Here is a 27642-nt window from a genome sequence, read left to right as displayed (position 1 = left end):
CGATTAGCATTGGATGTATATCTTAGTAAAACGTGATCACGTTCCACAGTGCCTATCGCCACCTATGATATATTTTAGCTTGTATAAGCTATTAGATTCTGAAGTTTCATTAAAATCCCTCCAGTAGTTTGTCCATAAAAAGTAATAAAAACACAGACTTCGGTCCTCATAAAGTTGGCAATTTATAATACAAGTAGTAAACATGAAGACTACAGACGATTATTTCGAATAAAGATGATGCTTCTCTATATAAAAATGGTGTAGAAAATAATTTTTAATGAAGAGAACACAATATTATTTACAGCACACTAATTCTATGATACTCTATATCTAAATGAAGTAAGTATTCGTGTTTAGCTAAAATAATTGTACGAACAGAAAATTTCATTACAATTATGATATTTTATGATTTATGAACTACAAGTATGATAAAGTAGTCTGCGTGTAACTAATAATTTATTGACTCCAACAGTAGCCATATACATCATAATTATCGCGAAAACCGAACTAATCCGAGCTCTCAGCTAGGACTTTGTTGGCTTATATTCAATGTGAATAAAACTATGGATATTTAATGGATTATGTTTATTTAAAAGCAAAAAAATATCCTAGCGATTGAACAATTTTGGATTCAAAGTTCATGTTGGCAGTAAGCCGTGGTTTGGTTCTGCCCCTGGCATAGGCTCATGAGCGACGGTGACCACTATTACTATTTATTTTGTTTAGTATCCAATTTTAGATATATCGCCATTTGTACATATTGTTTAATCCTTGAGCGTATTCACTCAGGAACTGGTGAGGGAGACACAAGAAGACGTCGAGCAAGATGGTCTACAGCTACAAGTTACGGGTGACAGCACTTCCCAACCCACGCTGATGCGGGGACTCTGAGGGTACGAATTGGAGGCGCCGTCTAGGCGAGCTTAAGACAGCCCATCGACCTCTTTATTGTACAGAGTATCATTTTATTATAACACTTATATATTAAATTGTTTATAACTTGAATGGCTATATGAAAGAAGATAAGCGTGAGTGCACAGATCACGCAGGTCCAAATGAAAAAGAGTACATGCCGATCCCACTCAGTATGACGAGGGCAAGAAGAAGAAGAACACGATTTTATTGCTAAATTCCCAAACTTATTCGTAACTTTTTTAGTTTGATTTATTTGCATTTTTATAGGCGAACGAGCTCACAGTTCCAACGACTAGTGTAAAAAAGCTAGCGGCACTATATACATCTTAATGATCATGTCTTTAACAGCTTTGAGGTATGAGATAAATGTTGATTCGTGGCAGAGCAATTAAGGGTAACCATCAGCGTCATATCTCAGCATGGCCCAATAATTATAAAAATAAACTGTTCGATTTTGACACGTGACACGTAAATTCCGTTGAATTGAGGTTTCATTTTAATTATTTCTTTCTAAACATAATAGATTGCACGAAGGATTATCTATTCAAGGTCTTTAAAGACAACAATACACAATATATATTACATTACTCCCTTTGAACGATGAACACCCATCCGTATAATGTTTTAAACGAAAATGAAATTTCAACAAACTAGGAATATCTAATTAACAAAACCATACATGAAACGATAGAGGTTACGAGCGTTTCGAAGGTAATAAAACATGTAAGATGATATAGACGTTATATATATTTTTAATTATCATTCGCTTTTAATATTTAGGAGCGTACGGTTCGTCCTAAACAAATACATCCATAAATATGTTACGATACCTCGTCTGTTAACATAATAAGTGGACGGCTTCGTTTACTACATAGAAAAGTGGGTTTAATATCAATTGAGCAACATTTCCATTTGTTTTATTAATATTTATAAGCTGAACTGTAATCATCTACATATTTTATAACGATTTTAGATTCTCTTTACTGCGATAATTGCCATTCGTTAAGCGGTTTTTATTAAAAAGACCTGGTCTAACAGACGGATTTTGGATCTCTCTTTGTTCCATACTGTTTGTTCTATGGGAAGTGCTCTAAAGATTTGTTTGAAATTATTCCGTCTCATCTCTGACAAACCCTATCCCTACTACTTGGCATCATTACGTTCCTCCATTGTGTGTTTCCAATGACCATTTCTATCTAGTATTATTTGGCTTGGGAATGTGCTCCCTTGTTCTACGTTTTCCAAGCGTCATGACTCTAGTACTCTGTCATTACCTATGTGCATATAATAAAGTACAAACTAATTTCCACAGCATAAATGTCCACCAATTTAAAATAAACAAAACGTTCCTACAATTATTAACAACAACATAATCAAACATTTATTTTAAGATTCTCTGAAAACGTCCGTATCACGCATCGTCCGGCCACAGATCCTTACCCGGATTAAACGACACCAATATAAATGATGGAGCCCTTACAATTAAAAGGAACGGTCGACTTATCCATCACATTGGACTTATCTTGGGAACTGATACTGCTGTCGTGTTTTTCAGACTCCCAAAATCTCTTTGTGTTGGGAATGTTATGATCGTGACGACTATTAGTGTGGCGGGCCGCGGATTAAATCGCATTTGTTTAAGATATTGGGATAATTTTGAACTCTGATGATAGTTGGTTATTAACAGGGCACCGGCGATGCTATAAGTTGCGCTTCTGTCTTTTTATTTATTTATTTTTCTTAGATGGGTGGACGACCTCACAGCCCACCTGGTGTTAAGTGGTAACTGGAGCCCATAGACATCTACAACGTAAATGCGCCACCCACCATGAGATATAAGTTCTAAGGTCTCAGTATACTTACAACGGCTGCCCCACCCTTCAAACCGAAACGCATTACTGCTTCACGGTAGAAATAGGCAGGGTGGTGGTACCTACCCGTGCGGACTCACAAGAGGTCCTACCACCAGTAAAGTCAGACGTAGACTTGTTTAGCTTCGTTTGGAAGAAGGCATTTCAAAGGGCTCCGAGAACAGCATGGGCGAGAGTTAATTATAGTTTTACCATACGTAAAGGAAATATTGCTGAAAACGGACCGGATCGGACATTGATTACTGGAAAAGTGTTAGGTCTGGACCGTGGTATCTCTGCGTAAATATGATTTATCTTAAAGTGCAAACTAAGAGCCTGGTGTTGGTTTAAAGGTCTTCTCGCCATTGTGGCTACCGTTTCAGAGTTTCCATGTCGAGCAAGGCTGATTTAATTTCAAGTTGAATCCACAGTTCCAGTTCGGCTCTAGGTTAACTTTACCTGAAACAAAAGGAGATTTAGGTTAATAACTTCCTTATTGGTGAACTTGAGGTTGAACAATCAATTAGTTTTATCAAAATAGTAAAGACACGTTTACTGGTGGTAAGGCGGTAAGGTTTGATACCAGATAGGTACCACCGCCCTTCCTATATCTGCTGTGAAGTCATAATGCATTTCGGTTTGAAGGCTGGAGCAGCCGTTCTACTGACGTTCTGTAAAAACTGAACTTAAAATTGATGTTTCAAAGTGGATGGCGCGGCATTTACGTTTTCGGCTAAACCTTATATTTCCGAAGAGGGCTATAATTAACAGTCATTAGGTTATAAGTTGAATATATATTTTTAATTTTTTTTATTTCTTAGATGGGTGGACGAGCTCACAGCCCACCTGGTGTTAAGTGGTTACTGCACTGTACAATGCAAATGCGCCATCCACCTTGAGATATAAGTTCTAAGATCTCATTATAGTTACAACGGCTGCCCCACCCTTCAAACCGAAACGCATTATGGCTTCACGGCAGATATAGGCAGGGCGGTGGTACCCACCCGCGCGGATTCACAAGAGGTCCTACCACCAGTAATTACGCAAATTATAATTTTGGGGGTTTCATTTTTATTACACGATGTTATACCTTCACCGTGAAAGTTAATCGTGAACATTTGTTGAGTAGGTACGTAATTCATTAGAAAAATTGGTACCCGCCAGGGATTCGAACACCGTTGCATCGCTCAACACGAATGCACCGGATCTTATCCTTTAGGCCACGACGACTTCAAGTAATGATATGGTCAATTCAGTGCCGACGACACAAGAAAAACTAGTCATGCTGGATATTTCGTACAAGTTCCTCGTTATTGTTGTTTTTTTCTTTTCAAATACAAACGTATTAGGCGGCCCAATTAAATTTACGTTTTGAAATCTTTCAAAGACGAAAAATATAGCTCGAACGAACGTTTCGGAGCATTGATTGTGCAATTATTCCGCGAAAACACTTCAATCGCGTCTCAATAAGTGATATTTCGATTCATTCCTTTGTCTGGTCGTTACATCTTCTCTTATAACGTTAATAAATTTCGCTTTTGAAAGCGTTAAGATCAATTCACTTGAAATTTATTATCCCGTAGAACGAACATAAACGTATCAATTGAAGCTGTAACTTTTTGTGGTTTCGTCTTTTACTAGAAAAAATACATTTATAGTATTTAAGAAGAGAAATACTTTTATCTATATATTAATACGTGAAGCAAAAACTTTTGTATCCCTTTTTACGAAAATTGCGCACACGAAGGAGTATGAAATTTTCCACACTTATAGACAATATAGAGAAGAAGTGCAAAATGCTAATATTTTTTAAATAATGCATAAAAGATACTTTAAATCAATAAAGAAAACATTACACACACTACATACTACGTATTTGACGCACACACGCATGCATACTATTTATTGTCAAACTTTTGTTCTTGACGTCTGTTGTCAAATTGAAAATATGTAGATTAAATATTGTTTGTCTTTGTTAATATTTTTATAGTGTAGTCTTGGCGAAATTTGTGATTATAGAAGTATAAAATACAATGATAATAGTGTACAAACTTACAATTCCAATTAAATAGTCGAATTTCGACTACTGCGGGACCTCTAGTATTAATAATTCTCCGTTAGAAAACGAGATGGCCATATAAATACAAGTCAGACTATTAAAAAGATATGTATAGCTGGAAACCTCTGTCGGGATGACGTATCATTTGTCATCAGCGTTCAGACAGGCCAGTAGTTATAACCATGTAACATATTACATCCGCGCAGAAGTCATGCGTTTCGGTTTAAAAGGTGAGTATATATAGTATACTCGTAGTAATCTATATTAATATATAAATCTACAGTGGTTTTTACGGAGGTTCCGTTATAACTACTGAACCATGCATTCGATTGACTTGAAACTTGGTATCCATGTAGAAAATACATGTACTTAATGGATAGCCTAATATTTATACGAGTGTTGTACTCCCTAATTATAATGACAATAAAGAATAATGTTAATTTTAAATGCCCAGCGAAGCGGGCGAGTACAGCTAGTAATATATATAGATTAGATATATATATAGATTATGCCTTATACCTGTAGCGAAATTGTAACTTTGAACTCTTGTCTCAATATAGATGACGTCATTCGTATTGTTTATGTGATCAGGTAACCACTTATTAGTAGATCGACAAAAAGTCTGCCTGTGAACTTGTAACTTTATAAAAAAACTCACATATTATTGAATAACATTTCGAATTATTTTGTTCAAAAAGTCAAATTATCGAATCGAGTAAAACTACATCGACGTAAATGAACAATTTACGTTAAAAACGTATTAGACGAGGGATTCAAATAAAGTTTTGAGTTTTTTTTTTTTTTTTTTTATGATTGAATGATTACTGGTGGCCCGGAGGCCTTTCCAGTTTCACCAGGACAGGTGGGCGAGCAAAGGCTCAGCCAGGAGGGGTGGGATTTGCTAACAGCTACCCGAGCGCCTCCGAAGGAGACCTAACAGCTCAAGAGCAGCTGCTTCGCGAATGAATCTACTACCGGATCGGAATCGCGACCCGCTGAGAAGATCCGGCGAGAAACTCAGCGAGCTGATTCATGGGTTAGGTTGCACGGCGAACTCTTTGTCGAGTTCGACGAGTACGGTTACCGAGGTCCCTAAGCCTGCTCCTAGAGCTGAAGGCGTCTAGTGCGAAGGTTATTGGATCTGATGGATCCGTAAGGACGTGTCTAGGGCGTCGACGGTGACTGGCTCCTGCATGATCAGGATTCGGGGAGTAGTCAGCGGCGGCTACGATAAGGCGATTATCATGACGCATAGCCTTATCGAAGTACCGTTCCGACGCTGACTTCATGTATTTCTGTATAGATTCGAGGCCCAGGTCGTCGTGTAGGTCAACGTTCCTCACGAACCACGGAGCTCCGACGGCTAACCTGCAAAAGCGGGATTGTAGAGATTGAAGGGTGTCTATGTGCGTGCGGGCCGCGTGAGCGAACACCACACTCGCGTAAGTCATGACGGGCCTTATGCAAGTTTTGTAAAGTGTCACCTTGTTCCGAAGGGACATTTTACTCCGCTTACAAATCATGGGGTAGAGTCTACCGAGAATAAACGCGGCACGGTCACGGACTGATTTTATATGCGGGCGGAATGTCATCGATGCATCCAGGGTAACGCCCAGGTACTTGACCTTCCTGGCCCAGGGTATGGATTGACTAAAGAGAGTAATCGGGGGTGTGAGATTCCTCCTCCTAATACGGGAGGAAATCCGTGTGGAGCTTCCCCTCTGAAAGAGCACCGCAGTACTTTTCGCTGGGTTGATGTCTATGCGCCATTTTCGGAACCACTGTCCTAGGGCTAGGGCTGCGCTCTGAAGCTTCTTCGCGATTAGGGACTTGTTTCTACTGGAATAGTAAACAGTCGTGTCGTCGGCGAATAAAGCTAAATGGGTCGGCGGCGACCGGGGAATATCGTTAACGAATAAGCTAAATAGGAGGGGTGAGAGGACAGAGCCTTGCGGGACACCAGCTGTGAGAGGTCGTGGGGAGGAGCGGGTTCCCTCGACTCGATATCGAAAAGAGCGGTTCGACAAGAAGTCCCGTATGATGAGCACGAGACTATCCGGCACACCCATGTTGAATAGTTTGAAAATCAAACCGTTGTGCCAGACTTTGTCGAACGCTTTTGCGACGTCGAAGAAGAGAGCTCCCGTGTATAACGGTTTTGGTCGATTAAGCCCCACAAGAATGTGCTCCGTGAGGCGGTGCACCTGTTGAACGCATGAGTGATTTGTACGGAATCCGAATTGTTCATCGATGAGAATGCCCTTGGATGAGACGAAGTCTCTGAGGCGTTTGTAGAGCAGACGCTCATACAGTTTGCCTAGAGACATGAGGAGGCTAATCGGGCGGTAGCTCGTCGGATGATTTTTTGGTTTACCGGGTTTATGTATGCCGATAACGTCCGCTTCTTTCCACACCGCGGGAAAGATACAGTTCGCCATAGCGGCATTGAAAATAGATGCCAACATCACGATGAGTTGGACGGGTAGAAGTTTAATAACGCGGTTGGATATACCGTCGGAACCGGGAGCCTTGCGAGGACGTAGGTCTTTGATCAAGTCTTTAACTTCCATCAGGGTGACGGGTGGTAACACATCAGAGGGTGGCAAGGAGGCTCTGCGTTCTACCTCACTGTCTACTAATTCTACATGCACAGGGTCCACGGATTGAGTGCTGGGCGTGCACTGGGTTTGCAATGTATCGGCCAGCAGCTCTGCTTTTTCGTCATCATCGAACGCCGTGAGTCGGCCTGAGGGGCCTACGAGGGGGGGCATAGTTACTACCGTATCCGATTTGAGAGTACGAGCTAAGCGGTAGTAAGACCTTTGGGAGGGCGCGAGTCCTTCTAAGAAATCAGACCATCTGGCATCTCGGACTTCGGCGATGCGAGACTTTACGTCGCGTTGTAGGGCACGCATTCGAATACGATTTTCCGCGGTAGGATACCTGTCGTAGGCGCGTATCGAGGCGTTCTTAGCTCTAAGGAGTTCCCTAATATCGTCGGACAATTTGAAGCGGTGAAGGAAGTCCTCCGCTACAACTTGTTTCGATGACCTATCTAATGTCGAGGTGATGTGTGACGTTAAGATGTCTATGGCTTCAGCGGTATCCTGAGGAGACGGGGTAGAGTCCGGGCTAAACGGTAGCGATGGTGGATCAGATTCAGCCAGGCTGATGCCCAGCGTGTGCCAATCCACCACAGTCCTCGTGACGGGAACGGAATCGGGAGCGCGACCGAGCTTCATAACGACGGGACGGTGGTCTGAATCTAACTCTGAAACTACTTCGATCGAGTGTAAGCGCAGAGTTACGTTTTTTAATAACGCTATGTCGAGTATATCCGGGCGATGCGCGATATTTAGCGGGTAGTGAGTCGGGATTAGCGGAGCGACGATATCGAAGGCGAGATTATCGACTAACGCGTCAAGCCGCCTGCCATTCGGGGTTGTGGTGTGTGAGTTCCACCTAATGTGTTTACAATTTAGGTCGCCCGCCAGAATGACAGAGCTCCCCATGCCGAGCAGCGCCTCGATATCACTGCTTAGAACGATCTTATCCGGTGGAAGATAAACGGACGCGATAACGATCGGCGCGTGTCCCGTCAGTGAGATTCGGCACACTGATGCTTCGATATTAGCGAGCGCGGGAGGATCGAGTGGGACGCAATGCAGGGCTCTTCTATAGTAAATGACGGTACCACCACCACGAGCAGAGAGCCTGTCGTTCCTGACCATGTTATAGTTCGCGATTTTAGGGTCACGGCGCGCGGGCTTAAGTAGGGTCTCCTGCACTAAAAAGATATCAATTTGATGGTCACGCAAAAAGTCAGAAACCTGATCACGCTGATTTGCGAGACCGTAAGCGTTAAAAAATCCTATCGTTACGGATAGGGGCTTTATTCTACTTATATACGCCATTGATTACCGGCGGAGTGAGGGGAGGACGTACGTATTTAATGACGCGTATACGTCGGCGTATTCTTGCACAACGGCGATAAAGTGTTGTGCAGTGGAGGCAGAGCGAATGGCGTCGCCCAAAGCGTTAACGCGCTCAAAGTTGATCGACTGAAAGAAGTCGATCGCTAAAGCGAGATTGTCGGACGCGGTCGGAGGGCAAGTCGCGGGAGAGGGACGAGTCGCGGGGGCGGGACGAATCGCGGAGGAGGGAGTTGTAGCCGTGTTCATGTACGGCAGCGGTTTCGCCCAGGCCGAGACACTGGGCACCGGCGCCGGAACGAACGCTGGCTTAGCCTGCGACACAGAGGGTGCCGAGGCTTTGATGTCTGGGCCGGAAGCTCGGAGGCGGTTTTGGCGGGCGACGCGGCGATTTATTTTCGGGGCTCGGGGGCATCCGCGGTAATTTGCGGGGTGACCCTGTGTTCGACACAGGACGCAGCTAGGCGGTTCTTTCGCGGTTTTTTGATCGCGAGTGCATAGGGCCGTGGCGTGATCGCCTAAGCACTTGACGCATCGGGGGCGCGCGTGACAGTTACGGGAAGAATGCCCGTATAATTGGCAGTTATGGCACTGGCTAGGTGTGCCTTTCTTGTGTGGGGTTTCGACTGCGATTCCGGAAAGGCTACAGACCGTTCGGATGTTGAATATTTGCTTACCCTCGGGGGTAGGCTGGAGGGCGACGAGAACCATATTATATGGCTCCCTTCCGCGGCCTGTGTGCATGCGGTGTACGGAGTTAACCGGTAGGCCTTGTTCGAGAAGGTCGGCCTTGACGAGCTCGGCATCCAACTCTTTAGGGATGCCACGTATAACGGCACGGAGTTCGCGCTCCTCCTGGAGCGTATATGTGTGGAAACTTATACGCTCCTTACGGAGGTAAGAAGAGAGGGCCCTATGGTCGTCGGATGTTCGAACCTTAATTTGAATGCCGTTCGCGAGGTTACGGGCATTCGTAAAATTGATATTTTTGGCCTTAAGGGCCAGAGAAACTCGTTCCCAAGCTGCCTTCTCTTGAAGGATTACCGGGGGAGGGGTCTGGGCTTTATTTTGTGCCACCGGACGCGGCGACGGAGTGGCACGGGCTGGAGGCGCAACGGGAGTCTGAGGGCGGGGGCGCGACGCGTTCGCGGCTTTGCTAATTTTAGCGGCCGCGGGAGCTCGAGACTCCGCGGCACGCTTCTTACCCTTTTGCACCAGGGTGAGTTTTGAGTTCTGAATGTTGGTAACGGCTTGGCTATACCCCTAGCATTGCTGACATCTCTGAGCGACGGGAAACACTCAGGATCAGATAAGCCGTTTACTCGTTTGTCTACAAGGGCAATAACAAAAAAATGTTTTAAGTAAATGAGAGCTAGTAGGCATACTTTTATACATGCTTTCAAAAAGATCGAACAAAGATATAAAAATCACCATAACGTCTAAAGTTCAGGAACATCACGTTTATTCTTCACTAGCTGACCCGGCAGACTACGTAGTGCCTAATTCGATAAATAAAAGACCTAAACTTTTGTATAAAATAAACCTAAAACAAACAAAAGGAATCCGTCCGACGGAGGACACACACCAAAGGAAAAACAAAATTGTTCTTTTTATTTAATTCCGAGTACTGTCATATTTATCTACCTTTCAAACCTTCTCTGGACTTCCACAAATAATTCAAGACCAAAATTAGCCAAATCGGTTTAGCCGTTCTCGAGTTTTAGCGAGACTAACGAACAGCAATTCATTTTTATATATAGAGATATATAGATTAGCAACTTACTTCACCCCGTCCAATTTTGTTAAAGTTAATTCCAACAAAACGTTTACTTACTCTCATTTCAAAATTATTTTTCCTTAAATGTACTAGAGTAGTTTCAATAATACTACACATCAAAGATCACGACCGCCGCGTCCTCGCGGAGCACCTCAGAGCTACCTAAATGAAGTAAATTCCTTTTTCTTTGTAGTACCTGAGCCGTGGCGCTTTGAGCTACGGTCCGGACTTCTCTGTAGAGCCAATAAAATCTTACGGTAGCACTAGCCTTTGTGCTGCGACTGAATCCTATAAAATACTGGAAGGCTTATAAAAATGCTCTTTGAGTCATTCGGTCGTCAAGTATCATATTTTTCAAAGACACATATTTTAATCCGAGTGGATGTGGCCACGCCCACCTTGAAACATGAGGTCGACAGTCTTCGTTGTATTGTATAACAGCTGTCGCACCCTTTAGATCGAACGCTTGACTGCTTCGTGGGCGAAATAGGCATAGTGGTAGTACGTAACCGTGCGGCCTTTCTATACGCGCTACCACCAATAAATGACAGTTTGCGATCGTAGTACGCTGGTTTCTCAAGGCGTAGTCTCCTGGGAGGAATTGGAGGAAAAGGAGGACCTCGGTGATTCTCTTCTCCCTCTTCTTCTCTGGAGGCGCCAGAATGCAACATAACCCGGCTTGTTATCTCCCTCGACCGGGTATCCGTAAAGGGATAAAAAACGCAGAAAAGGCCGCTACTTATTCAGCCACGGTGAATTCCTTAATCTCCTTACAACATCTACATGAAGAAATTGGGGGGCGGTGTTATTATAAGCTGACAACGCACAACCAATAATTCAAATTATATTTCAACATTCCATTCGCGGAGGGCGAGATTTTCGAATCACAAAATTAGAAACGCACTGCTTCAAGTTCAAAGAAAACCATCGTACATCATAGTTCCCTTGGAGTGTAGACGTTTCGACGTCACCGCACCCTAGATCGATGACGTCAGCTCGTCAATAGCCTAATATCGACAGTGATAAATCGTGGTGGCTTTATCGTGGTCGTTGTGGAAGCAACGGCCCATATAGGATAAACAACCTTCCTTTTTACGTCGATGCTCACTAAAGTTATATTAGATAACGCGCCGAAATTATTAGCTTGATTATATACGGTGTTGTGCTTTCTTGTGCCTTCTCCGTTCTGAAATGTTATAGAGAAACGTGACATTTTATTTGAACCTTCGATAGATTACTGTTAATTTCAGATGCTTTAACTGGCCATCGTTTTCGTCGAACACGTCGCTTGCGACGAAGGGCTCGGCGAGTAACTTAACCCACACAGCCCAGTGAGTTTCTCGCCGGATCTTCTCAATGGGTCGCGTTTCCGATCCGGTAGTAGATCCTGCGAAACACGGCTCTTGCTAGGGTTCGTGTTAGCAACATTGTCAGGTTTGATCCTCCCCGTGAGCTCACCTACTAGCCCGGCAACGCTGACATGGCCTCTCTACACCATCAGATAAGGTAAAAAAAAAGATCCTTTATGTTCGTCATGTGAAACAGGCCTCCCCTCGCTTCCTCTATCTTGAGGAATCACAATTAACACAATCTCATCATTCACATCCCGATATGAACCATACACACATTTCAAGTAAATTGATAAATATCAATGTTACTTATCGTCAATATTACAGCAGTCTTCTTCGACGATAATTGAGTATTTTAATTATTTCCAGTTTGTGTATCCATGGGATAGTAAATACATTGTTTTACAGGACGCACGTCCTATTTGCTACGGAGGATGTAAGTTCAGCCCACTAGAGCTCTCCGTTAGGAACACAACAGTTGAATGCTGTCCCAAAAGTTATCCAATAAAATAGTACACGTTATGTTCAATGATTGACAGAAATTAGTTGCAGAGAAAAGTTGTCTGTGGTCACTGTATGAACGGGGTTTACTTTCAATTTCACGAGAGTCAGAGGCTCGACATTCAATAAATGTAGCGATGTTACACAGCATGACATAACGGTATTCGCGTTAATGTGGTATTGTTTCGCGACGGTCGGTGGCGAGTGATTGATGGCGACTCGCGAGAGAGCCGCGTGATCTCAACAACAGACAAGGCAATCTATTAAATGTATGAACACAGAACGTAGACCTTTTAGGCTCTTTCCTTCTTTTTTTAATGCCATTTAAAGTACTATATAAATGATGATTGATTTGCATGATTTATGTATTTACTGGTGGTAGGACCTCTTGTGAGTCCGCGCAGGTAGGTAACACCATCCAGCCTATTTCTGCCGTGAAGCAGTAATACGTTTCGGTTTGAAGAGTGGGGCAGCCGTTGTAACTATACTTGAGACCTTAGAACTTATATCTCAAGGTGGGTGGCGTATGGGCTCCAGTAGCCACTTAACATCAGGTGGGCTGTGAGCTAGTCCACCCATCTAAACAATAAAAAAATAAAAAATAAATGTAGTAGGTACTCACGAAACGGAAAACAAAACTAAATTAAACAGGTATTTGTTGTTTACCATTTTTATTTTGAAACGTATCGACAGAATCACGCGTCGTATATAACATGCATTTAGTATGTTCGTAGTCTATAATCAAGAGGTAAGCAACTGTGTCCGTCCTTATGAATAATTGAATAGCGTCAAGTACAGTCCTGAGTGCGAACGTGGACCGCGCGTGGGAGTGCGTGTGAACGAACCCGTGTCTCGGATGTATGCACGTTGTTGCGCCTTAGTTTAAGCCAGAAGTGAAAAACAACTGAGAGAAAACATGTAGCATGTTATCAAAATATCCTTTAGGGACCTTTGCGGAATGTTTACTGGTGGTAGGACCTCTTGTGATTCCGCGCGGGTAGGTACCACCACCCTGCCTATTTCTGCCGTGAAGCAGTAATGCGTTTCGGTTTGAAGGGTGGGGCAGCCGTGGTAACTATACTGAGACCTTAGAACTTATATCTCAAGGTGGGTGGCACATTTACGTAGTAGATGTCTATGGGATCCAGTAACCACTTAAAACCAGGTGGGCTGTGAGCTCGTCCAACCATCTAAGCAATTAAAAAAATTAAAAAAACCCAAAGCACGAAAACGACCGATAAGGCGGGTGGATATTTCGAGGCTATATAATAAAATGCTAGACTAGATCTTTTAAAATAAATCAGTTTCTTCGCGACATCCATCGCAGGTTAATGGATAGTCTAGACTATATTTTCGAAAGATAAATGATGGTAATTACGAAGAGAAACAACTGATACAGACACAAAACAAAACGGTGTTTTCTTCGGTAATATTTACATTTCTATCTTTAAGGCGCTTTTATTACAACTTATATGTAACTTAAACTGTATCTGTTTGTAACGGACGGTTCTGTGTAATTTTTAACAGCTTAGAGATACGATTAATTATTAAATTAAATTTGCACTCGTACAGTAATTTGCTCCAGGGTTGATGACAATACATTAATTTTACTTTAGTCTAATATCCTCCACGACCATCAGGATGAAAACAAATTTATTATTAAGCTATTGCATAGCTTTTATCGCGGGCCTTGAGCGCGGCGACCGAATTCATGAAATTCCGTAACGAAAAAAACCTTACACTCCTCACTCCGCCTACCATGTAACTCGCGTTTAACACATTCACACGTTGCGCTTGTGTATTGTTTGTGAATAAGCTTGTGAATATCTGCCCATCTCTCTCTCTCGCGCGGTCTAGCTTATGAGTGTGAAGGGGACAGTTAAGGTTTTGCTTTTATTAATTTTTAATATAGCGTGGTCTTGTTTTATTATTGTTTTAATATTAAATTATCATTGTCTAATTATAATTGCATAAGTTGATAAAAATGCTATGCAATAGCTTTACCGCGGCAGTTCCCGAGTGCCACTGTGCTATTAAAACGTGTTTTTTTTTAAATTCATAAACTTTAAATGTGGCAAGTATATCTTTAATTTAACGGCATACTTCTATTACAGGTTTATGTTGTAAATAAATGATATATTTCACAACGAACACGCATTTTTGCAGCGTGTTTGCGTTTTGATTAGCATTGAGTTGCGATTTATTTCATAACGTTCCACGAAACACACACCACACCTATCATTGTTAAAGGCAGTTTTGTATCCGTTTGTTTTTACAAACATTTGATGTTTTTTTTTTGTCTAACGATTCAATTAGCCATATAAACAATTAAATGATTTTTTGAATGTTTTGAATAAAAACGAGAAAATACTGTGGCGGATGACAATTATAGTTAACCAGCGAGAGGAGAAGCATTACAATAAACTTCATTAACACATTCAATTTTAAGCAAAACAATAACTATGTATTGTTATTTTTTTAGTACGCCAACATAAGTTTTTTTAAGTCCAAGTAAAGCAGAATACTAATACATCAAGTTGGACAAGGCATACAATTTTTATGAAGTATGTAGTAAGTTTACGCTAGAACACGAGGCCGCCAGGGACCGATCCACGATTTTATGTTCGCGCTTTCGCAAAATATATTTTTTTTTACAAAGTATGCATATGAGACTCCCCGAATACACCCGCGGAGTTTACTTCACTTGTAATATTCTTCTCGCGAGAAACTTGCACGGACCCCTCATAAATATGCAGCCGGCTGGTGCGCTCGATTCAAACAAATTGGAATCCAATATATGTTATGATTTAGGGTTGCAAATTGAATGTCATCTGTGTCTTTATTGAAACTCTGGATACGTACCGATTTAAAGGGTCTGACAGCCGGTATACAATTCAATTGAGACTTCGGCCTCATCTCCTAAGTTGGATTTGCAACAAGAACATGTTAAGGCAATTTAGCCCTGAATTTGTCCAGCCCACAGAAATAAATATCTGAAAATAAAAGATAACTTACGTCGCAGGAATCACGAACAATACCCGACAAATAGACGTTAATTACACTTGACTACATTACACTTGGTTACATTTGACCACCACGTAGGTCACTGGTGCCCTACTTGACGCATTGAAGTAATTGTATCGATTACACTCTTCGATCTTCTTACTGAGGCGCCGGTATATTCAGTAGACTTTGACAAAGAGGAAGCCAAAGATACTGAGAATGAATCTATACTAAGAGATCTAAAAGACTACATTAAAAACAAAAGAAGGTAAAGTTAGGCAATTCAGACGCTTAGTAACACAATTTTACTGGTGGTAAGACCTCTTGTGAGTCCGCGCGGTTAGGTACCACCACCCCGCCCATTTCTGCCGTGAAGCAGTAATGCGTTTTGGTTTGAAGGGTGGGGCAGCCGTTGTAACTGTACTTGAGACCTTAGAACTTATATCTCAAGGTGGGTGGCGCGTTTACGTTATAGATGTATATGGGCTCCAGTAGCCACTTAACACCAAGTGCGCCACGTAGGGCACCGGTGACCTACATAGCAATCAACGTATTAAAACGCCTCAATATAATACCCGTAAATGTATGTTCCGAGTAAATTAAACACAATCAATTTAAATGCTGTAGAACACAAATAAAAAGCAGTCGCATGTTACTAATAACATTTTAACTGGTCCCGTGTGCAACGAATAACCGTTCTAGGAAGGATTCGACGGACCACACGAACCGTCCGCGTTCTCGTTTCGCATAACTAACTTAATGGAGGTCCCGCAGTAGTCGAAATTCGACTATAATTAATTGGAATTGTAAGTTTGTACACTATTATGATTGTGTTTTATACTTCTATAATCACAAATTTCGCCAAGACTACACTATAAAAAATATTAACAAAGACAAACAATATTTAATCTATTCTCAATTTGACCACAGACGTCAAGAACAAAAGTTTGACAATAAATAGTATGCATGCGTGTGTGCGTCAAATACATGGTATGTAGTGTGTGTAATGTTTTCTTTATTGATTTAAAGTATGTTTTATGCATTATTTAAAAAAAATATTAGCATTGTGCACTTGTTCTCTATATTCTCTATAAGTATGGAAAATTTCATACTCCTCCGTCCGCTCAATTTTCGTAAAAAGGGAGATACAACGTTTTTGCTTCACGTATTAATATATAGATATTCCACATTATTTATACGAGCCAACAAGAACTCCATACACGTAAATGAAATATTACGTTACATTTAAATTTATTGCAACTTGTATTACACGAAAACGTCTGTAAAGCGTTTAAATGATTTCGGATATGATACGCTTCGTGATTATTCTTCTGCTATAACCGGTTATCTATCTATCTATATATATAAAAATGAGTTGCTGTTCGTTAGTCTCGCTAAAACTCGAGAACGGCTGGACCGATTTGGCTAATTTTGGTCTTGAATTATTTGTGGAAGTCCAGAGAAGATTTAAAAGGTAGATAAACATGAAAATGCTCGGAATTAAATAAAAATAACAATTTTGTTTTTCCTTTGATGTGGTCTCCGTCGGACGGATTCCTTTTGTTTGTTTTAAATTTATTTTATACAAAAGCTTAGGTCTTTTATTTATCGATTGAGGCACTACGAAGTCTGCCGGGTCAGCTAGTAAATAATATTATTTACATAATTGCTTACTTTTTCAAATTAATTTTTGTATGGGCGTCGTATTTGTATATTGATACGGAGAATTCAATAACAAAATGTAATTAGATTTTCAGTATCAGAAAATTACATCGCTATTCAGTAAGTTCCCGCGTACTCCAAAATACCACAATATTTATAGATTTGGACGGCTGGGAAAACAACAGACGCAGAACCAAATAAGGCGCCCTTCTCCTTAACGACGTTTCCATTGTGTCCAAAATTATTTGCGCGTCTGTCCTGTCTCTCACCGCATTAAGCGATATTTCGAATCGTAGTGACTTCGCACTTTCCGTTTTATTGGATTTTTCAAATACCCTCCCTCGTGCGCCGTCTCCTTCTTTCAACCAAATAATAATAAGAGAACTCAGCAAAATTTAGGTTAGACTTGTCGAAATAGCTCTCGTGCGTTCCTATTTTTCCGAAATGACGTTTGTCCGCATTATTCTATCTAGCAAAGAAATCACTGTTACTAGTGGTAGGACCTCTTGTGAGTCCGCGCGGGTAGGTACCACCGCCCTGCCTATTTCTGCCGTGAAGCATTCATGCGTTTCGGTTTGAAGGGTGGGCAACCGTTGTAACTATACTGAGATCTTACTCTTAACAACTTATATCTCAAAGTGGGTGGCGCATTTACGTTGTAGATGTCCATGGGCTCCAGTAACCACTTTACACCAGGTGGGCTGTGAGCTCGTCCACCTATCTATGCGATAAAAAAAAAACCTTTTTTCCCGAGTTCAATATACGTAAGTATGGTATTGGCATCTTGATCTTAATAAACCTTAGCACATAATTCTACGATTTAAAAATAAGAATTATAAAATAAAATACGAAGAAAAGGACTCCACAAAGGCCTTTGCTCGATACTGGTTTTGATTGTAAGCACTTTTGTGGTTTGAGCTCTAAGTGAACTGATTGCTCATTTTAGTCGTTACTGTATAAGCTTTTAATGTTCCAATTTAAATGTCAGAGACTATTTATTGGAAAATGTTTATTCAACGAGTTTAAATTTGATTTTCGAGGTTCGGTGCGGTGAGTTATTGAAGCGTATAATATAAAGACGGTCGTCTGATTCGAGGGAGCGAGTCGTCGGGCCTGTAGTGCGGTGCGCCGGAGGTCGTCCGCCGGTGACCACATGTTGTTGCACTTGCACCTGACAGATTTAATCAGTCGCCAACAACCGCGAACACGTTCCCGTCGCTTCCACTCTCTCGAACACACCTCACTTGCCACACTCAGACTTGACCGTTTACATTCGTTTCGCTTACTTCGAAGCTCTTCATTAAATAAGCACAGTTTTGAAACATTCAAAACGCAAGACGATGAAACATTAATTATGAGTAACTTTGATTAGTCACGATTCCCAGAAAAATGCTTCACAACAAAAGAACAAGGAGCATGAAATCAATTGGAAAAAGCGAATCACCGTGATACTACAAAGCGGACATCGAACCTTCTGAATTCGCCACCAACGCGGAGTTCAACACACGCACCGGCCTAATAGAGAGTTTGTTCATCTCTTATACCACAATAAACACACTAAAGAGGTTGAACGTACCCTGCTATTTTTGTAACATCTTAATTTCGGAAGCGCACCATCGCAATAAATTAGATAGGACAAAAAGAAATAAATCTGTCTTGCGCAAATTGAAATCGATGTAAGCAAATAAATCTCTCTTAATCAATTACAGAATCCCGCGGCTCAGCGAAAGGCATGATTGAGGGTCGCGAAGTACATCAACGTCAGCTACGGCTGAAACGGTAAAGATCTAGAGCCGAATTTATCCGCCGCAACAAATTGCATTTCGTCCGATTTATACACTGTCATCGTTCACCAGTTACGGGCACAAGCTCTGAGTTAATGACACAAAATAACGATAAATAAAATCTATATATTAATACGTGAAGCAAAAACTTTGAATACCTTTTTACGAAAATTGCGCGGACGGAGGAGTATGAAATTTTCCACACTTATAGAAAATATAGAGAAGAAGTGCACAATGCTTATATTTTTTTTAAAAGAATGCATAAAAGATACATTAAACCAATAAAGAAAACATTACACACACTACCTTGTATGATGCACACACGCATGCATACTATTTATTGATTGTCAAACTTTTCTTCTTGACGTCTGTGGTCAAGTTGAGAATAGATTAAATATTGTTTGTCTTTATTAATATTTTTCTATAGCTAGTGTAGTCTTGGCGAAATTTGTGATTATAGAAGTATAAACTACAATCATAATAGTGTAGTACAACCTTACAATTCCAATTAATTATAGTCGAATTTCGACTACTGCGGGACCTCTACTTATTTTAATTTTGCCTATGGTGCAACAGCAGACTATTTGGTGCAGATAGCGGAGTTAGTAACCAGTCGGAACGCGAACGAATGGTACGAATTATACAAATTGCTTACCATTCGCTCGTCGTTGAAAAATGTGGGCTTCACACAAAAAAGGGTTGCCCGGAATGCTCTTGGTAATATTACGTTTTACGTATATGGTATATAGGAAGCGTAGAAAATCCTCGTCCACAGTGGAATGATTGTTATGTTGACAAATTACGGGCTCACTCAAGTCCATATCATATTATAGCATTTAAATGTAAATACATACAACCGCGTTTTACTTGTGTCGTGTTTGTTATCATCTTTATTGTTTACCTCTTTTCCATTCTGCATTTTTCGTTTAGGTTTTTTTATTTTACGTTTGAAATTAGCTTATTTTTTAAAATGGAAATGATATTAATCAGAAGTTTCAAATAGTAAAGATTGTTATATTAAGAAATGCCCGAGGGTCTTAATTATTCACTTCTCAATTCAAAAATTTCAAAATATAATTAACCCTTTGACTGTCGTGTAGGTCACCGGTGCCCTACGCGGCGCACTGAAGTAATTATGTCGACTTCTGTTAGTATGCACCGGAATCGCCTAACTTTGTCTTTTTTGTTTTTAATGTATGTATCTTAGTATCTTCGGATTCGTCTTTCCTAGAGTCTACTAGATATTCCGGCGTCTTAGTAAGAAGATCGAAGACAGAAATCGACATAATTACTTTAGTGCCCCACGTAGGGCACCGTTGCTTACACGGCAGTCAACGTGTTAAGGCACGTATTCTACAATTTAGAATCTGAATTTATGAATCGTTTAAATTTGTTACCAAGTTTTAAAATACATGATAAGTTTAACATTTATTAAATACTAATTTCCGAAAATAATTCAATTTATATAATTCGCATGTTCTCAAGTATTTTTTTTTTAAAAAAAGCTCTTCTTTTTGCGAAGGTAATAAAACAAATCCAATGAAAACATAATTCTTACATACACACACGGTATGTTCACACATACCTACATATATTCTCATTAGAGAGGCTATGGGCTCACAAACTTTTCTCTTCGATTATTGTTGCTGACAAATACGCGAGACGGCGAAACCTCGAAAAACTCGTAATGTGTCAGCAGTTCTAGTTTCATCTTAGAACTTTGGCCTTTGTAACTAAACAAGCCCGCTTAGGCAGCAACTTTTTCTTTACACAATGTATTTAGAATTTGTTCGTTCTTAATCTTTCGGTTATAAAAATAAGTTAAATTCATATTAAAGACTATTTGGAAATCCCAAGCGGATAATTGTATTTTTTGTTATTGCCGTCGACGAACAAGCGAACTCAAGGCCCGATTTACACGAATAGACAGACAAAAAAAGAGTGATAATCGTATGTGTATGAGTGTATGCATGTATGAATGAGTATGTACGAGTATATATAAATGTATGAGTGTATCGCAAACTTTTTTTTTATTGGTTAGATGGGTGGACGAGCTCACAGCCCACCTGTTGTTAAATGATAAGATGTTAAGTGGTTACTCGAGCCCATAGACATCTACAACGTAAATGCGCCACCCACCTTTGAGATATAAGTTCTAAGGTCTCAAGTATAGTTACAACGGCTGTCCCACCCCTTCAAACCGAAACGCATTATTGCTTCACGGCAGAAATAGGCAGGGTGGTGGTACCTACCCGCGCGGACTCTCAAGAGGTCCTACCATCAATAAGAGCTCAAACTAACTCGAAGCTTTCCTATCGATTTTCAAACCACAAACACTGTTTTCTACAATCCTATACTTAGGTATCGACATCTCAACAGATTTTTTTTTTTCAAGAGCAATTTTTGAACCTGCCGACGTTTTCGCGTTATTTAAAAACATCGTACCGTGATTGTGTTGGGACAGCGGAAAAAAAACGCTGCGTCACAAATTATTTAAACGTTGTACTCAGTCCGCTTCGCCTGAAGAATGTAGTCACTTTACAGCCAGCAAGAGAACAATACAGGTTAATTCAGGTCTCATTTTAGAAAACGTACTTTTACATTTTACTATTACACGGTAAATTTTTATTACATTATTTGCATCATGTTTTTGGTTTATCGAAGTGTGCCCGTAACACCCGTACTTTCGAGCGCTTTTAAGTTTGTGACTTGCAAAAAAGTACACGCTCTCCAACTCATTTAACTAATTATCTAAATTAAAACTATTTTTACCGTTTAATATCGATTTTTTTACGTCTTCTTCATGGCAAAAACAGCCGTGCGGGCTCCCAAGACCGCCCTACCGCCAGTAAAAAAGATCGCATTATAATTACTTTTATCATTAATATATAATATTATTTACTGGAATGAGGCGGACAGAAGAGTTAGCATTCCATCTAAATAATCATCATTATCTATCTTAATAACAAGACGACGCCATGTCGCGACACGATGTCGCCAAAACTTTCATAACTATATCTTATAAAATTTCTCAAACGTTATTTTTAAATTATGTGATCGCTTGAAGCCAAATAAGCATATTAATGCAAAAAAAAAACACTGCGTCTAATGATCACCTAAATTATATTAAGTATCGGGTAGATGGGTGAACGAGCTCAGTATCCACCTAATATTAAGTGGTTTGCGAAGCCCATAGACATCATACATGCGCGATGAAGAAGCCGCCCAACTTGAAATATGAAATTTAAGTCTCAGTCCAGTTAGTAGCACGGCTGTCCCACTTTTTTTGATGAAGGAAGGATTACTGATGGCCTGAAGGCCTTTCCAGCTTCGTCAGGACAGGTGGGCGAGCACCTCCCGAGCGCTTCCAAAGGAGACCTAGCAGCTCAAGAGCTTCGCGAATTAATCTACTACCAGATCTGAATCGCGACCCGCTGAGAAAATTAGGCGCGAAACTCAGCGGGCTGGCTATTCCACTCTGCAAACAAGAACGCATTATTGCTTGTGCGACAGAAATAAGGCGTGCGGACTCGCAAGTTTTTTTAATCCCGTGTTGGAAGATAAGCAATACGGCCCACCTGATGGTGAGTGATCGCTGACGCTCATGGACAACAGCAATGCCAGAGGCACAGCCAAGCCGCTGTCGTCTGCCTTACAACCAATAAACCCAAATAGCTTAAGCAAATTGCTTACAGAAAATCCATATAATGTTCTGAAATCCGTAATTTAATTATTCATATACGTACCTAATAAACATACAATTTAAAAGCATAAGAAAACGAACATACAATTTAGAATTACGTTGTCTGGAATTAAATTAAAACTCAAGATAATGAAGTTTAGAAAGAAACATTGCTTTATTGGGGTGCTCTACGTTTCATAATGAAAATACTACGTCATCAAGCGAAATACAAAGTGGTAGGTACGATAACTTTTATAATGCAATTAGAGCCTCTGCGTAGTGAGGAGGGCGTAAAAAAAAAAAAACAGGTGCGTTCGTTGGGGTGCACGTACTTACTGAGACGGAAGGGCAGGAACGCTACTAGTACTGTGTAACACGCAGCCATATTTTATGACTGGAATAAAATAAAATAATTTACATACATAATAAAGGCCGTAATTAAATTGAAATGTTTCTTTAAAAGATTAAAAGCGCTTTTACGGTTATTGTCACTATACTGTTTCGGACATTTTGAATACTTTACACTTTTCGTGGTCACGAACGACGAATGTAAAACGCCAGATTAAATTGTAAGAGTAGCCTTTATTATTTCTACGACTCGGAAATACCGAAGATAATACTATGTTTTAAAAGTTTTTAAAATAAATCTGTTTGTTATCTATACTAATATTATAAAGCTGAAGAGTTTGTTTGTTTGAACGCGCTAATCTCAGGAACCACTAGTCCGATTTGAAAAATTCTTTCAGTTTTAGATAGCCCATTCATGGAGGAAGCCTATAGGCTTGGGAACTTCCGCTTCGTGCGCTGCACAAACGGTTAAAGTTTCGCTAAAATAATGTATAACAGAATTGTTCCCCTTTAAAAGATCTAAAAAAAAAGTCCGCGACAGCATATTTCTATATGTTAAGGTTGGCTCACTATAACGTTTTTTATGATAACCAAATTTGTTCTAAAATAAAGCATTATTTGTGAACTATTCCACGCGAACGAAGTCGCGGTCAAAAGCTAGTAATATAATAACTGGATTAAAGATTTTTTGTGTGTGTAATAATAGTAACTAAGGACTCGGTTGTGTGATTGCCGATTTCCATTGTATTTACGTTTAACTGCCTGTTTGGATACCACGGTTCAAAATAGGTCCGAAAAGTTCTGAACTTTCTGGCGAGAAACATCCCAAATGACCGTCTTCTCTGGTATTTTCCCGTCGCTCACTCCCCAAACACACACTCGAAAGAATTCTGTACGTTGTGGTTCAAGTTCCTTGAAGGAAAGTTAATTTATCTTGGAGTCTTACGGGTTGTAGGAAGTTACATTTCAAATTACCTTTCGGTAAAGCGTGCGGCAATGAAGCAAGCTCATGATGCTCAAAGATGAGAAAATGAGTCATTGGAGGTTTATCAGGGTAACGTCTATCAGTTAGCTATGTGCCTTAAATAGTCCAATTGATCAATCATACATAAGCTTAGAAATAAACCCAATTCTTGTCCACTTCTAACCCGACAGGAGCCAATGCTCGGGTCACTAGATTTAGTGCAGTTCGATTTCTATAGTGCTACGTTACATTCCGCCGCTAGAAGTGGCGTCAAGAGGATTCCCCGCTCTATCACAAAAAAAGAGAAAATATGGCCATTCCGAACACACATAAATGGCGATGGGAACTGAATGACATCGAACGTTGGAAGTATTCATAGGATACCGGCTACCTCATTTAGATATACTACGAAAATAGCAATGGTGATGCTATGAACGGTAAATACTTGTTTCTTAATAACAATAAAACCAACAGCTTTCGGAGAATATTTGATTGGGACATCAAAATGGACAGTAGTTTATAGTTTGCGGTCGTGGAGCTAATATTATACGGTGACCTTTAGAGGTCCCTCGATATTAATTTGACCGCTAGTTCAAGCTCCACGTCTGTTGTCAACCTATCGCCCGTTTTATCCGAATAGAGCCTTCTGCGAGGTCAAAGGGTTATTGGGTAAATCTCGTGAAAATTATAATTATCATACTATTAACATAATTTCTAGTTCTAAAATTTAAATACTTACAATATATTGGGCAATATTATTCATTTCGTATTTGGAATCTTTAATAGCACCATTTAAAGAATAGTTCTTTTGAGTAAATAATTTAGATAAATTCCTTTGTTTTATCTATATTTATACTAAAATAAATAGAAGATATAGATCGAGATTATTAAGTACTCATGAGAACAGTTTTATCGACAAATTGTGTTTTATTTCTAATCAAAGGAAGAAGAACCTATGGCCCGATTGTCGATCGTAACGATGCGGGAACACGAAAAAGGCATATACATTCCCAGAGCTCCAAGAAATATGGTGAAAACCATATCTGAAAACGTAATGTGGATCAACGCATTGGTTCCAGGCAATACGGATGTACTTCGCTCCGCTAGCGTGTGGTCCCGCGTTGTTAACTGTAAAGTATCAAACTTTGAACTTAGCATCTGCGCTTCTACTTACAACGTAAGCGTGTTAGATAAGCACGAACTGACGGGTAAGAGACGTTTAAAAGACATCCGTTCGAAATGCGCGCAAAGTTTCGTTTGCTTAACGTACTTTGGGAATTCGGTAACTCCCGCTCCGTTATTTAAGTTTGTGCGGCTCATTAAAATTCAATATGAGAGTGGGTGAGGGTCGATATTGATCGCGCGTGGCGACGCTCCGGCGGCACGAAGGCGAGTGGCAAGTAAACAACGAGTAGGGAAAGTGCTACCGAAGATCACATATCATGGCGCCCAACGCAGAGGGCGCCTTATTTACATTGCGTCATAAAAGTTGTTTTTGTTCTATTAAGTTTCAGAGGCATACTTTTTTTTTTATGATTGAAGGATTAGGCACTGGTGGCTCGGAGGGCTTTTCAGTTTCACCAGGTCAGGTGGGCGAGGAAAGGCTCAGCCAGGAGGGGTGGGATTTGCTAACAGCTGCTCGAGCGCCTCCGAAGGAGACCTAACAACTCAAGAGCAGCTGCTTCGCGAATGAATCTACTACCAGATCGGAATCGCTACCCGCTGAGAAGATCCGGCGAGAAGCTCAGATTAGGTTGCACGTCGACCTCTTTGTCGAGTTCGACGAGTACGGTTACCGGGGTCCCTAAGCCTGCTCCTAGTACTAGAGCTGAAGGCGTCTAATTTAAAGGTTATTGGAACTGATGAATCCGTAAGGACGTGTCTAGGGCGTCTACGGTGACTGGCTCCTGCATGATCAGGATTCGGGAAGTAGTCAGCGGCGGCAACGATAAGGCGATTATCATGACGCATAGCCTTATCGAAGTACTGTTCCGACACTGACTTCAAGTATTTCCGAATTGATTCGAGGCCCAGGTCGTTGTGTAGGTCAACGTTCCTCACGAACCACGGAGCCCCGACGGCTAACCTGCAAAAGCGGGATTGTAGGGATTGGAGGGTGTCTATGTCTGTGCGGAACGCGTGAGCGAACACCACACTCGCGTAAGTCATGACGGGCCTTATGCAAGTTTTGTAAAGTGTCACCTTGTTCCGAAGGGACATTTTACTCCGCTTACTTATCATGGGGTAAAGTCCGCCGAGAATAAACCCGGCACAGTCGCGAACTGTTTTAATATGCGGGCGGAATGTCATGGATGCATCCAGGGTGACTCCAAGGTACTTGAGCTTCCTGGCCCAGGGAATAGGTTGGCCAAAGAGGTGATCGGGGGTGGGAGATTTCTCCTTCTAATTCGGGAGAAAATTCGTGTAGAGTTTCGCCTTTTGAAATAGCATCGCTGTGCTTTTCACTGGGTGACGACTGCGCTCTGAAGCTTCTTCGCGATTAGGGACTTGTTCCTACTCGAATAGTAAACGGTTGTATCGTTGGCGAGTAAGGTTAACTGGGTTGGCGGCGACCGGGGAGTGTCGTCTATACTAATATTATAAAGAGGAAAGATTTGTTTGTTTCGAATAGGCTCCGAAACTACTGGACCGATTTGAAAAATTCCCGACATTGTCCCTGATGAACATAGGCTACTTTTTTATTTATTTTTTATTTAAATTTTTTGGTTTCATGTGTGTTTTAATGTTTCCGAAGCGAAGCGAGGGCGGGTCGCTAGTTGATGAATAAACTAAATAGAAGCGGCGAGAGGACAGCCTTGTGGGACTCCAGCCGTGAGCGGTCGCGGACGAGGCATTCTCTGAAATACATGAATGATATGGACGTTGAAATCAAATTTATTTGCATTTTCTTATCAAAAAAATTCATTCGTCCGTGGTGACCTCTAAAACTATAAAGTATTCGAAACGTTAGATATAATATAAAGACAATAAAACGCGAGATTTAACCACAAAATCAGTCTTAATTTTGTCTACGTCTCGCGAAAACCGGACACAATACAAAAATAATTTTTAAATTCATCCACAACGAGCGTTTTGTTAAATACTATACTTAAAGTTAAGCAACAAATAGGCATCATTTCTCTTATGATTTTAGAACACAACTGAATCTCCCTACACCGCACAATTACCGAGTTAAAGGGTTTTCATGTTCATTATTCACACACTTACTTTATTGTTCATCGCATTAGTCACATGCGCGGCAACTCGGCTCATCAACGGTCGTAAAAGAAGACATTACCTGAAAAGAACGTATAAACTCGATTAGTGAATTACAGACAAGACACAGTTTAGTATTGCCAGAAGCGCGTATCTATACTAATATATAAATCTACAGTGGTTTTTACGGATGTTCTGTTATAACTACTAAACCATGCATCCGATTGACTTGAAACTTGGTATCCATGTAGAAAATACATGTATTTAATGGATAGGCTAATATTTATATGAGTGTTGGACTCCCTACACCAGTTGCGGGGGCGTTAATTATGAGAATCTTTGTGAGGGCGAGAAATAATAATGTTAATTTTAAATGGCCAGCAAAGCGGACGGGTACAGCTAGTATGTAACAAAGACATTACCTGAAAAGAACGTATAAACTCGATTAGTGAATTACAGACGAGACACAGTTTTACTGGTGGTAGGACCTCTTGTGAGTCCGCGCGGGTAGGTACCACCGCCCCGCCTATTTCTGCCGTGAAGCAGTAATGCGTTTCGGTCTGAAGGGTATGGCAGCCGTTGTAACTATACTGAGATCTT

At 40.8% G+C, this 27642-nt stretch overlaps 1 protein-coding gene and 1 long non-coding RNA gene across 2 annotated transcripts in view; both read right to left on the bottom strand.

Moving 5' to 3' along the window:
* LOC101747087 (uncharacterized) overlaps positions 1 to 27642 on the bottom strand; it is a 172835-nt gene that overhangs the window by 91513 nt on the left and 53680 nt on the right. The window lies entirely within an intron of this gene.
* Positions 571 to 27161, bottom strand: LOC134199396 (uncharacterized). The gene is made up of 2 exons (XR_009973877.1): positions 27055 to 27161; positions 571 to 3224 (listed from the first exon to the last, which is right to left on the bottom strand). It is a non-coding gene; the product is annotated as an uncharacterized LOC134199396 (long non-coding RNA).

This window comes from Bombyx mori, chromosome 9, assembly GCF_030269925.1.
Source record: "Bombyx mori chromosome 9, ASM3026992v2".
Classification (NCBI taxonomy): domain Eukaryota; kingdom Metazoa; phylum Arthropoda; class Insecta; order Lepidoptera; family Bombycidae; genus Bombyx; species Bombyx mori.
Note: the sequence above shows the minus strand (reverse complement) of the source record. Positions and strands in the feature narration are given on the sequence as shown.